The 10580-nt window shown below is 45.2% G+C and overlaps 1 pseudogene; it reads left to right on the top strand.

Annotated features, from left to right (window-relative positions):
* LOC127493728 (casein kinase II subunit beta pseudogene) overlaps positions 1–6035 on the top strand; it is a 45391-nt pseudogene extending 39356 nt beyond the window's left edge.
* Positions 6036–10580: the final 4545 nt, after the last annotated feature.

Genomic DNA, 10580 nt, shown 5'->3' on the forward strand with positions numbered 1-10580 from the left:
GAAGTTGGAATTGAGAATCCAGAGCCAGGAATTGACCCTAGGTACTCTCATGTGATATGTCAGCCTCTCAAACACTAAGCTTAACACCCATCTCTAAAGCAACACAATTTAAAGGGTAAGATTATCCTGAGTAACTCTAGGCTTCAGTAGCATGGCCAATGGGTTGAAGCAAATGTTCATATTAAAACACAGACATGGGCCGGCGCCATGGCTCAATAGGCTAACCCTCTGCCTGCGGCGCTGGCACACTGGGTTCTAGTACCGGTCGGGGCGCCAGATTCTGTCCCGGTTGCCCCTCTTCCAGTCCAGCTCTCTGCTGTGGCCAGGGAGTGCAGTGGAAGATGGCCCAAGTGCTTGGGCCCTGCACCCCGTGGGAGACTAGGAGAAGCACCTGGGTCCTGCCATTGGTTCAGCGTGGTGCGCCGGCCGCAGTGCACCAGCTGCAGAGGCCATTGGGGGGTGAACCAACGGCAAAGGGAAGAACTTTCTCTCTGTCTTTCTTTCACTGTCCACTCTACCTGTCAAAAAAAAAAAAAAAAAAACATGGACATGGAAAAAAAATGGGCACGGCATATGGAGATCCCAGCAGGGGACCTTTATCTGGAAAAAGAGATGAGGGGAAGAACTGGCATCTAGTGTGAAATAATGCATTTTTCTACAGTGTACAAACCATCCAGGTTTTAAGATTTATTCATTTATTTGAAAGGCAGAGTTATAGCGAGGAGGTGGTAGAGGGGCAAGAGAGAGAGAAAGATATCTTTCATTCACTGGTTTACTCCCCAAATGGCGAAATGGCTGAGGCTGGGCTGGTCCAAAGCCAGGAGCCAGAAGCTTCTTCTGGGTCTCCCACACGGGTTTCAGGGGCCTAAGGACTTGGGCCATCTTCCACTGCTTTCCCAGGTGCATTAGTACAGAGCTGGATTGGAAGTGGAGCAGCCAGGACTGCCCATATGGGATGCCAGCACCACAGGCAGTGGCTACACCTGCTATGCCACAATGATGGCCCCTCAGGTTTTATTTCTAAGGACATGTCCACCAAAGGATAAAAGAAATCCAAAGTTTGTATTTCACAAGGTGACACATACTCTAGGTCCCAAACCTTAAGAGCTTCAACCACACTATAAATACTGAAATGTGTAAAAATCACCTTCATGAACCCCCTTGTGACTCAGGTCTGGCCAGTCAGAATCAAGTAGAAGTGGCTAGGTGGAACTTTCTTCCAAAACACACTTGTCAAAGTCCCCCTCCCACCCACTTCTCTCTGCTTTTCTCTTTGTCTTTCCTCTGTCTAATCGCCCATCACACAGACTCAATCCTGGCAGGGACGAAAGCCACCTGGTAATCACAAGAAAAATCATCTATACACCAAGAGGGCCTGCTAGCATCCTTAGCATCCACCAGCCCGGGCTGTCACCCTTTGGGTATTTCAGCACAGGAGGAATATAAGGCCCAGCTGCTGAATCCCCTATTTAGCGTTCTTTCAGGAAAATGCAGCCGCGGAGGCAGTCTTACACAATAGATGCAATGACACTTTTTTAACCTGACTTTACTTAGTCATAGTCGGTGATGATCTCACCTAAGCAAGAGGTAAAAATTAACTTTTGCCAAATTAATTTTAGAAGAAATCAAAGAGTACAATTTTGAATACCAGGAAAATCATTACCTTTCATCATAGCACACAGGGCTATGTGTCCTATATACAAATAATTGCTGTATCAATCAAATCCATTTCTATTTGTCTCGCAAACCCTTCTTGGCAAAGTCTTGCTAAGCCAGTTCCAGTTTGATGCTCAGTCCAGAATACTCATAATGACTTTTCTCATGCAGTTCTCTGAAATTAGCTACACTGCTTTCAAATTTAATCCACATCGACATAAGAATAACACAACCACAAACACATTTACTTAAATCGGTTTGTACATTTCCAGTGTGCACACCTCCCACACAGGCATTCATCACCTACTGTGTAATGCCTCCGTTCTCGCTTTCTTTCTGAATAGCCTTAGTGATAGAGCATATTTTACAAAGCTGCACAGAAATCTTCTGTGATTCTTCCATGATTGAGTGCTGTTGATCTGTACCAAGTAAACGGCTTTTAGAGTAAAACTCTGTAGGAAATGTGTATAATAAACTCGAATCCTCATTAATCATTTGCAAGCCATTCCCTTCCCTACATTTATTAATCCTTGAAAGATTTTCAGAGAATGGTTCTGTTCCAATGCTCTTTGTGCGCCATCTGTTCCAGCACATTCCTTATATGCTTACTAGGTTTTCACAGATGCCACTTTTTAAATCAGCAAATCTCCTCGGGAGCATCATCTGGGTCCCTCACCCCTCCTCCAGGGAGTCCCTCTTCATCGCAGTAATGCCAGCGTCAGAGCAGATGTTCATGACCGTCTGGCATACTTCCCTGCCTTGGGAGGGCCCCTGAATACAAATTCTGGGATAGAAAAGAAAAGCCCTTTGCATTAAGCTGTTTTCTGCTCTTCGTTTCTCTCTGCACCACAGGCCAAGCTCAGCAGCCTCATCTTCTCTTTCGATGGCCTGATCAGGGAGGAAATCTTTGCTCAGAGCAGAGGGAGCATAAACGGACACCCGCAGACAAAGCCCAGGAGACGGCATTGGAAAGCTCTAGAAATCTACATGCCAAGTGGTGTCAGATTATACAAGATTAAATTTCTAAAGGTCAAGCGGGGCTGCTCCTCCATGAGAAACACGCCAGCCTCTTGTTGGGCCAGGAGAGAGCATATGTTTCTGGAAGGTATGTGACATACAGTTGGGGCAACCTACGATACAGTATAATACAGAGGACAGAATTTCCCCAAAATGACATCAGTGAGGGCGATTAGTTTGAATAACCAATCTCAATTCTGTCTTAAATGCTAGTAATCTGATACTTGATTTTTTTCAACAATTTATTTATTTGAAAGACAGAGAGGGAGAGGGAAAGAGAATCTAAGAGCCATGAACTTCACCCAGGTCTCCCACGTGGGTGGCAGGAACTGTAAGACTTGAGCCATTATCTGCTGCCTCCCAGGTGCATCAGCTGAAACCAGATGGAAAGCATGGAGTAGCTGGAACTCGAACCATGCACTCCAATATAGGATGCAGCCATCCCAAGCAGCCACATAACCTATTGCATCACAGTGCCTGCCCTAGAATATCACATTTCAACTATTCAAAAACATTCCCTATCTTCAACTTCCATGTGGTTACAACTTCAAAGAGGAAAATATGTGCAGAGCAGATTAATCAATGCCAACTTACGGAGACAGGCTCTAGCCTGCAGCTAGGATGTGATTCTAGGTAGGGGCTAAGTCACCTATTTCTGGAACCTTGGGCCAATCACCTGACCTCTTCAACACCTTGGTTTCTTTATCCCTACACTAAGTAGTTGGGCCAGGTCACTCCCAGTTTGAAAATAACACAATGCTTGTACGGGTAGATATACCCTCTTGATGTCAAACTGGCTGGCATCCATTTCCAAAAGGACATGACAGATGGCAAGATCTGTCGCTTAAGCTGGGGGAAAATGAACATATTGAAAGATGATCTGTGTGTGTTTAGGAGGAAAAATCAGCAAGGATCAGAAACCAAAATGAAGGTCTTTAAGTGCAGAGGCACATTGTTTGGGACTACATATTCATCTGGCCACTACAGGCGAGAGGGGAGGACAGGGCCAGTGTGGCAGGGAGAGCATTCTGGAGCCAGCTCTCTCAGCCAATCACTGAGCGACATGAGCCTGGAAATCCACATCTCTAGTCCCAGGTTCTTCATCTTCTAAAGAGGGAATGGACATGCATGGATGTGCTGTGGGAAAGCAGTGCACTCTCCAGACTGAAGCCAGATTACAAAACATCAGTAAGAAGCCTGTGTGGTGACAGCGCCCCCTCCTCTCCATCACTGATGTCCCTTCCCAAGCTCACAGACTATTTTGGTCAGCATGAGTTTCAACAAAGACACTTTACATTCGATTTTTGCTCCCATGCATTCCCCATTTCACCTATGTCAAGACAGGCAAATCTAAACAAGGAAGTGAACAAATTGGTCAATTATTGGAAGAAATTGACCAAACTTGGGAGCTTTAGGGAAAAAAAGTAAAATCAACCTACTTGTCTTTCTTTCATTGAAAATTGGAGGGATTCTTGGTATTTTATATAATTTCGTTGTCTTGGCTTAGGTATTAATTGTCCAGCTGTTCCTCTGAGCCTCCTACTTAACAACTGTAATCTTAGCCATCACTGACAGGAAAGTCAAAGGCCTTAACAGAAACGTTCCTTCCCGAGAAAACGCCAAAGTTTCCCTCCTGCTCTTTCCTCCGCACCTGCTTCCCATCTTGCCTTTCGGGGAAAGATCTGGGAAAATTTGAAAAGAGGCTTGAACAATCTTGCTGTTCTCACCATTTGCTTTAATTTCTCTGTTACTGGTGCTCTTTCCCCAAGCCACGCTGACTCTGTTCTGAAATGCCGCCATCCCCAACACACTCAGACCCCTCCTCCTGTTGAGGATGATCATCCTGTTCATTATTTCATCAAAATTACCTTCTACCTGTCTCCTTCCATTTTCAGATTTGAGGGACAGGATTATTCTGGCAAACTCATTTGAGTAAGACACAAATAATACCTTAATGCTGCCCTGGTCAATATGATGGCCATTAGCCACATGTGACTAAATTTAAGTACAAATTACAAGAAAATAAAATTTTAAGTGTAATTTCACTCTGCGGTGACACTTGGTTACATTCTAAGCCATAAGAACATTTCTATTTACATGAAAATATTGATTGGTCAGTGCTGCCTTAACATAAAGGAATTACTTTCAATGGTGGACTCTGAATGCAAACACCATCTCTGGGCTGAGAAACTCCACAGGTGCTCAAAGGGAGCATATTGTGTATTGTAGGCGGCTGGATGAAAGATGGCAATCTTTTGATGAGTACCCATTATATGCTAGGGTTTGGACGTGGGCCAAGTAAATATGAAGTATATGAAGTAGAGGGTGTTCACTCTTCATTTCAGCAAGGAATGTCCCAGTGACCCATTCTACACAAGAATTTCAACCAATTACAACAAAAAACAGAGACCTAAAAAAGGCTAATTTGTCTAAAAGTTTGACACCAGAACATGAGATTGGATCTATTTGCATTCTTGTGTTCATTCTACTCTGTCATGCTGCCTATAAACCTCCATCACCAGGGAAAAGAAGGTAGGACTCTATGGCACTGTTCCTCAAAACTGACTAGTTTTCTGTTCTTCAAAGGTCACGTTAGAATTTCTGGCCCTTCCATTCCTTAGCCCACGGGCTTTGAAGCAGCAGCTGCCACCTTTTCTAGGAAGCTACTAGTCCTCCCCCCTCCAGCTGCCGATGTGAAGGTGATTATCTCAGAGGAAATGTCCCAGATTTCCTGGTTCTAAGGGCTACACAGAAATGAATTATTCTGTAAAATGACCAAGACTACATCCAGGACAAATGCAATCTTACTAGATTGAATGAGCATGTTCCTCCCTAGTGACAAGTTCCAGACAGGATTTTGAACCCAGAACCTGATGAACAGCAGAAAGATAATCCCAACCAGAGCAACCTTATTGAGAAAGATGAAAGCTTTTACGGGTTAGCCGATGCCCTCTTGTTGTTATCCATCTTGGCATCACCCAGATGTCAGAGTAGTGGCAGCGAGACTTTGGCTAATGTCCCTAGGTGTATTGTGAGAACCAAGCTTCCCATGAGCCCTTTGGACATCCCAGAGGAGGTCACGGTAAAGCTCTGCTGTTCCAATGACATGCATACATACACACACCAGTCATCACGACACCATCAGGCAGCTGGCCTCTACTTCTGCATATTTCCCTCACACAGTCTTCACTGTGCAGCCTGAGTTCTAGCCCAAGCAACCCGCCAACCAGTGTGTGCCCAGGCTCTGTGGGGTCAAGATCCATCCAACGGCTGGCCAGCTGCACCTCCAAGCTTCAGGCAACTCCAAGAGCCCAGCCAAGATGAGTCCTAATTTCCCACCTGACCTTGCCCTTGGTCTTTGAAAGCTCTTTGAATTTTAGTTTAAAGGAGTCATTATAGCAAGAATATGCTATAAAGTAGTAGAAGAAAAGGCAAGAAAAAAAGTGCATGAGGGGTTGTGCCAATGTAGAGCAATAGATAGTTTTAACTTTCTGAGATATGGATGTGGGAGGTAGAACAGAGAGACCTTGGACATCTCCTAGCACTTCCCTTAAAGTGGCAGACTCTCTACCCTGTGCTAGGGACCATACAGACTTACCCCTGAGGCTTTTAGTAGCTAGGGTAACACAGATGAATAATTAATAGGAAGTTATTTAAGGCAACAAGGTAATATAACTTTCACCCACCAAACAAATACTACTAACGACTTTCTAGTTAAGCTACCGTGAACCAGACTTTGAAGTTCTCTGCGCAACACTCTTCCCATCCACCAAGCAGGAGTCGTGGGAATAGCCCCTCTGCTCTAGGGGTAGTGGGAGCAGTACCACAGCATGGGATCTGGGCATTCTAGTTACTACTAATAGCGCATGAAGTATGAGTATTCTGTTCTGTTTTCAAATTTTTCTCAAGTGCACTTCTGTAATTTTTATATTGAAAAATGTAATTTGCTCTTGTTTCCAACAAGTGCCTCGTGTTGTAAATGAGTGTAGCATCGTAAATGAGAACACAAGAAGTAGCAGCTCAACCCACGTGGAGAAACACAGATATCAGAGAAGGGTCACCAAGAGAGGAGCTCCATGTGTGAGCCAACTTCTGAAGACCAGGACTCAGGGACAAGAAAGGGGAATTCACAACAAATGGAAAAGAAAGGGAAATTCACAACAAATGGAACATCAGGCAGACTCAGAATCTTACTAATTGAAAGGCAGAGGGAGACAAAAGGCCATCCAGTGCTCCTTTCCACCCCATGCAGATATCCTCTGACGCCTACCTTGCAGGTTTTTTAAAAAAGATTTATTTATTTGAAAGGTTGAGTTACAGAGAGAGAGAGAAAAATCTTGATCTTCCATCTGCTAGCTCACTCTCCAAATGGACACAAAGGCCAGAGCTGGCCTAATCTGAAGCCAGGAGCCAAGAGTTTCTTTCAGGTCTGCCATGTGGGTGCAGGGGCCCAAAGCACTTGGGCCATCTTCTAGTGCTTTCCCAGGCCATAGCAGAGAGCTGGATTGGAATTGGAAGAGCCAGGACTCGAACTGGCACCCATATAGGATGCTGGCACTGCAGGCAATGGCTTAACCTGCTATGCCACAGCACCGGCCTCTCTACTGCTTCTTAAATGCATTCAGAGAGAAGGTACACCACACTTTAGGTACCAACCCATTCCACTGTTGGACAGTTTTCTGGGTTTGAGTCCCAGCTCTGTCCCTGATTTCAGCTACTTGCTAACGTGCACCCTGGGAGGTAGCAGGTGACAGACAGCTCAAGTGGTTGAGTCCATCATGTACATGGGAGACATGGATTGAATTCCAGGATCCCAGCCACAACTTGATTCAACCCAAGTCACTGAAGGCACTGGGGGCATGAACCAGCAGATGGGAGTACACTCTCTCTCTCAAATAAAAAATACTTTAAAAAATATGAAGTGTTTCCATACAAGGATACTCACTCACTATTTTACTCCCAGACATGAAATCATAAACTCCAAGCAACACGCACACACCAGCAAACAGTCACTCCAGTGACATCTATTAAGGCCATGGAATCTTAGTTAACTGCACAGCTGTGGCACTTGCACTTAGCTTTGAGATAGCTTACAAACATTCCTTACTCCACAGTTTTTAGAAGACTGGGGAGCGCTTCAGTAAGAAGTTATATATGATTTCCATGGAAAGAGAAACAGTTAAAACTATGAAAGTAGTGCCAGTTTTACTTTTTATAATAGTATCATTTGTTCTTAAGAGATAGGGAACAGATGCAACACATGACAACTGTCATGATAATGCTCAGTACTATATAAAGGAGAGACAATAGAAAAATGGCCAACTGTGTGGCCTGAGAACTCAACAAGAGAATAGGAGAAATCCATTTAGCAACTCAAAGGCTAAGCCTAGTAGGCAGCTTTACCGTAAGCCCGTAGGTCTAAGGTCTATTGGAGGATCAACAACTCTGTAAATACAACATTTGCAGGTGCAGACGACTCCACAGCTACTGTAACCTGTCTCCATAACTCTGCAGTAGAGTTAAGACTGAACTACCTGATAAGGCAAGCACTACACATCTGTCCAGAAAAGATGGATTAGTCAGTTAATGGCTTGAGAATTCTGGATAAAACATTGTCAAGTTGCATCCCTCCTTCACAAAATTTACATTGAAAATTTTCAACTGGCCGGCGCCGCGGCTCACTAGGCTAATCCTCCACCTTGAGGCGCCGGCACACTGGGTTCTAGTCCCGGTCGGGGCGCCGGATTCTGTCCCGGTTGTCCCCTTCCAGTCCAGCTCTCTGCTGAGGCCAGGGAGTGTAGTGGAGGATGGCCCAAGTCCTTGGGCCCTGCACCCCATGGGAGACCAGGATAAGTACCTGGCTCCTGCCATCAGATCAGTGCGGTGCGCCGGCTGCAGCGCGCCGGCCGTGGCGGCCATTGGAGGGTGAACCAACGGTGAAAGGAAGACCTTTCTCTCTCTCTCTCTCTCTCTCACTGTCCACTCTGCCTGTCAAAAAAAAATTTTTTTAAAAATTTTTTCAACCAAGAATAAGCTTAGAAAAAAATATTTTCAATCCATGTTACAAGAATCTGTTTCCACTATACATTAACTTCCCCACAAATCACTAAAAACACCAATTCATTAGAAAAATTAGGCAAAATATAGGAACAGTTTCCAGAAAATATTATAGCTCTTAATCACATGAAAACATTGAAACATTAATAAGAGAAATGTAAATTAACATCAGTTCACATGTTTTCACCTAGCAAAGTGGCAGAGTTCAGAAAGTTTGATGACATTTCCATCACTGATGGTGTCATAAATTGGTAAAGGTTTACTCAGCACTGTCCATCAAAATTACAAGCGCATCATCTTTGATTTATTTTTTAAAATACTTATTTATTTGAAAGGAAGAGTTACAGAAAGAGGTAGAGCCAGAGAGAGGTCTTCTATCAGCTAGTTAGTGATGGCCACAATAGCTGGAATTGGGCCGATCTGAAACCAGGCATTTTTCCAGGTCTCCCACGCAGGTGCAGGGGCCCAAGGACTTGGGCCATCTTTTACTACTTTCCCAGGTCATAGCAAAGAGGTGGACTGGAAGTGGCACAGCCGGGACTTGAACCGGTGCCCATATGGGATACCAGAATTGCAGTGGGCAGCTTCACCTGCTATGCCAGAGTACAGCCCCCGTCTTTGACCCACTTATTCCACCTCTAACAATTTATCCTTCACACATCTCAAACCCAAGTAATGTATACGATGTACAAGGTTATTTACTGCTCCATTTGTTTATAAAAACAAAGTTAGGAAACAACCTGAGTGTCTATCACTATCAGGCTGCTAAGTGGCTATTTTCAAAATGAGGCAAATATTTATGGCAAGTACGAAGACATCTCTGAGATATATGGTTACTGGAGAAGGTATGTAGCATTCCACGAATTGAATTATAGAGAGCCATACAGATGATGGATGGAGGCAGGCAGGCTGTGTGTGTGTGTGTGTGTGTGTGTGTGTGGAGCACTTCCCGAAGGATCTCCAAATGGGAGTAACACGAGCTGCTTCCTTCAAGGCACACCTGACAGCTGGAGGTAAACGGCAGAACCCGGATCAACTTTCCACTATAATGTGCTTTTTGATACATTCAAACATGTATTATCTATCCAAAAGAAATTACATCAAAAAACCAGTTCCTGGCTATCACCCAGACCCTGAGCTCCTTCGGTGTTACCACTGCAACTCCACCTTGTTCGTGTCTCCAGCATTAGCACAGTGCCTTGGGCACGGAAAGGGGATTTTTTTTTTTTAGAAGTCATGTTTTACAGGATGAAGATGACGCTTCCCTTGAACTCTGGCCACCTTTAAATGGGGTCCGATACAGGAGGGCACAGGCCCCTAGAAACGTTCACCTGCCATCTTCAGATTCTCCCTTGAAGTAGGCCTTCCCCCTTGCAGGGCAGGGGAGAAGAGACAGAAGCTGAAACTGACACGAAGTACCTGCCTGGACTCCTGAGAGGTGTACCTCAGCACTCACTTGACAAATGCCAAGACGCGAGTGCAGGGGAAGGAAGTCACTCCAGATCGCACAGGACCTAAGCAAACAGTTGCCCTGAGAGGGAAGGAACCGGTGAGGAAGTCGGCTGCGGGTGTCCGCTGCTGTCTGCGGTGGCCACTCCGAGGGCAGAGGCTGCAGTCTCAGGGATTCCACACATAGACGCAGGCATGCACACGCCACCGCGGACTGCGTTCAGCTCACCCACCACACACAGCCCGAGCACCCCCGAAGGCCAAGGTTGACCGACATTTTTATTAGCAATAATCTCCCCCGCCTTCTGGGTATCTGGAGATTTAAGACCACATAATCATCCTCCACGTCAGAGGGGTGGGGGAGGGGAAGAGAGAGGAAACAGCCTAAGAGGCTCCAAATC

Source organism: Oryctolagus cuniculus, chromosome 1, assembly GCF_964237555.1.
Source record: "Oryctolagus cuniculus chromosome 1, mOryCun1.1, whole genome shotgun sequence".
In the NCBI taxonomy this organism is placed as follows: Eukaryota; Metazoa; Chordata; class Mammalia; order Lagomorpha; family Leporidae; genus Oryctolagus; species Oryctolagus cuniculus.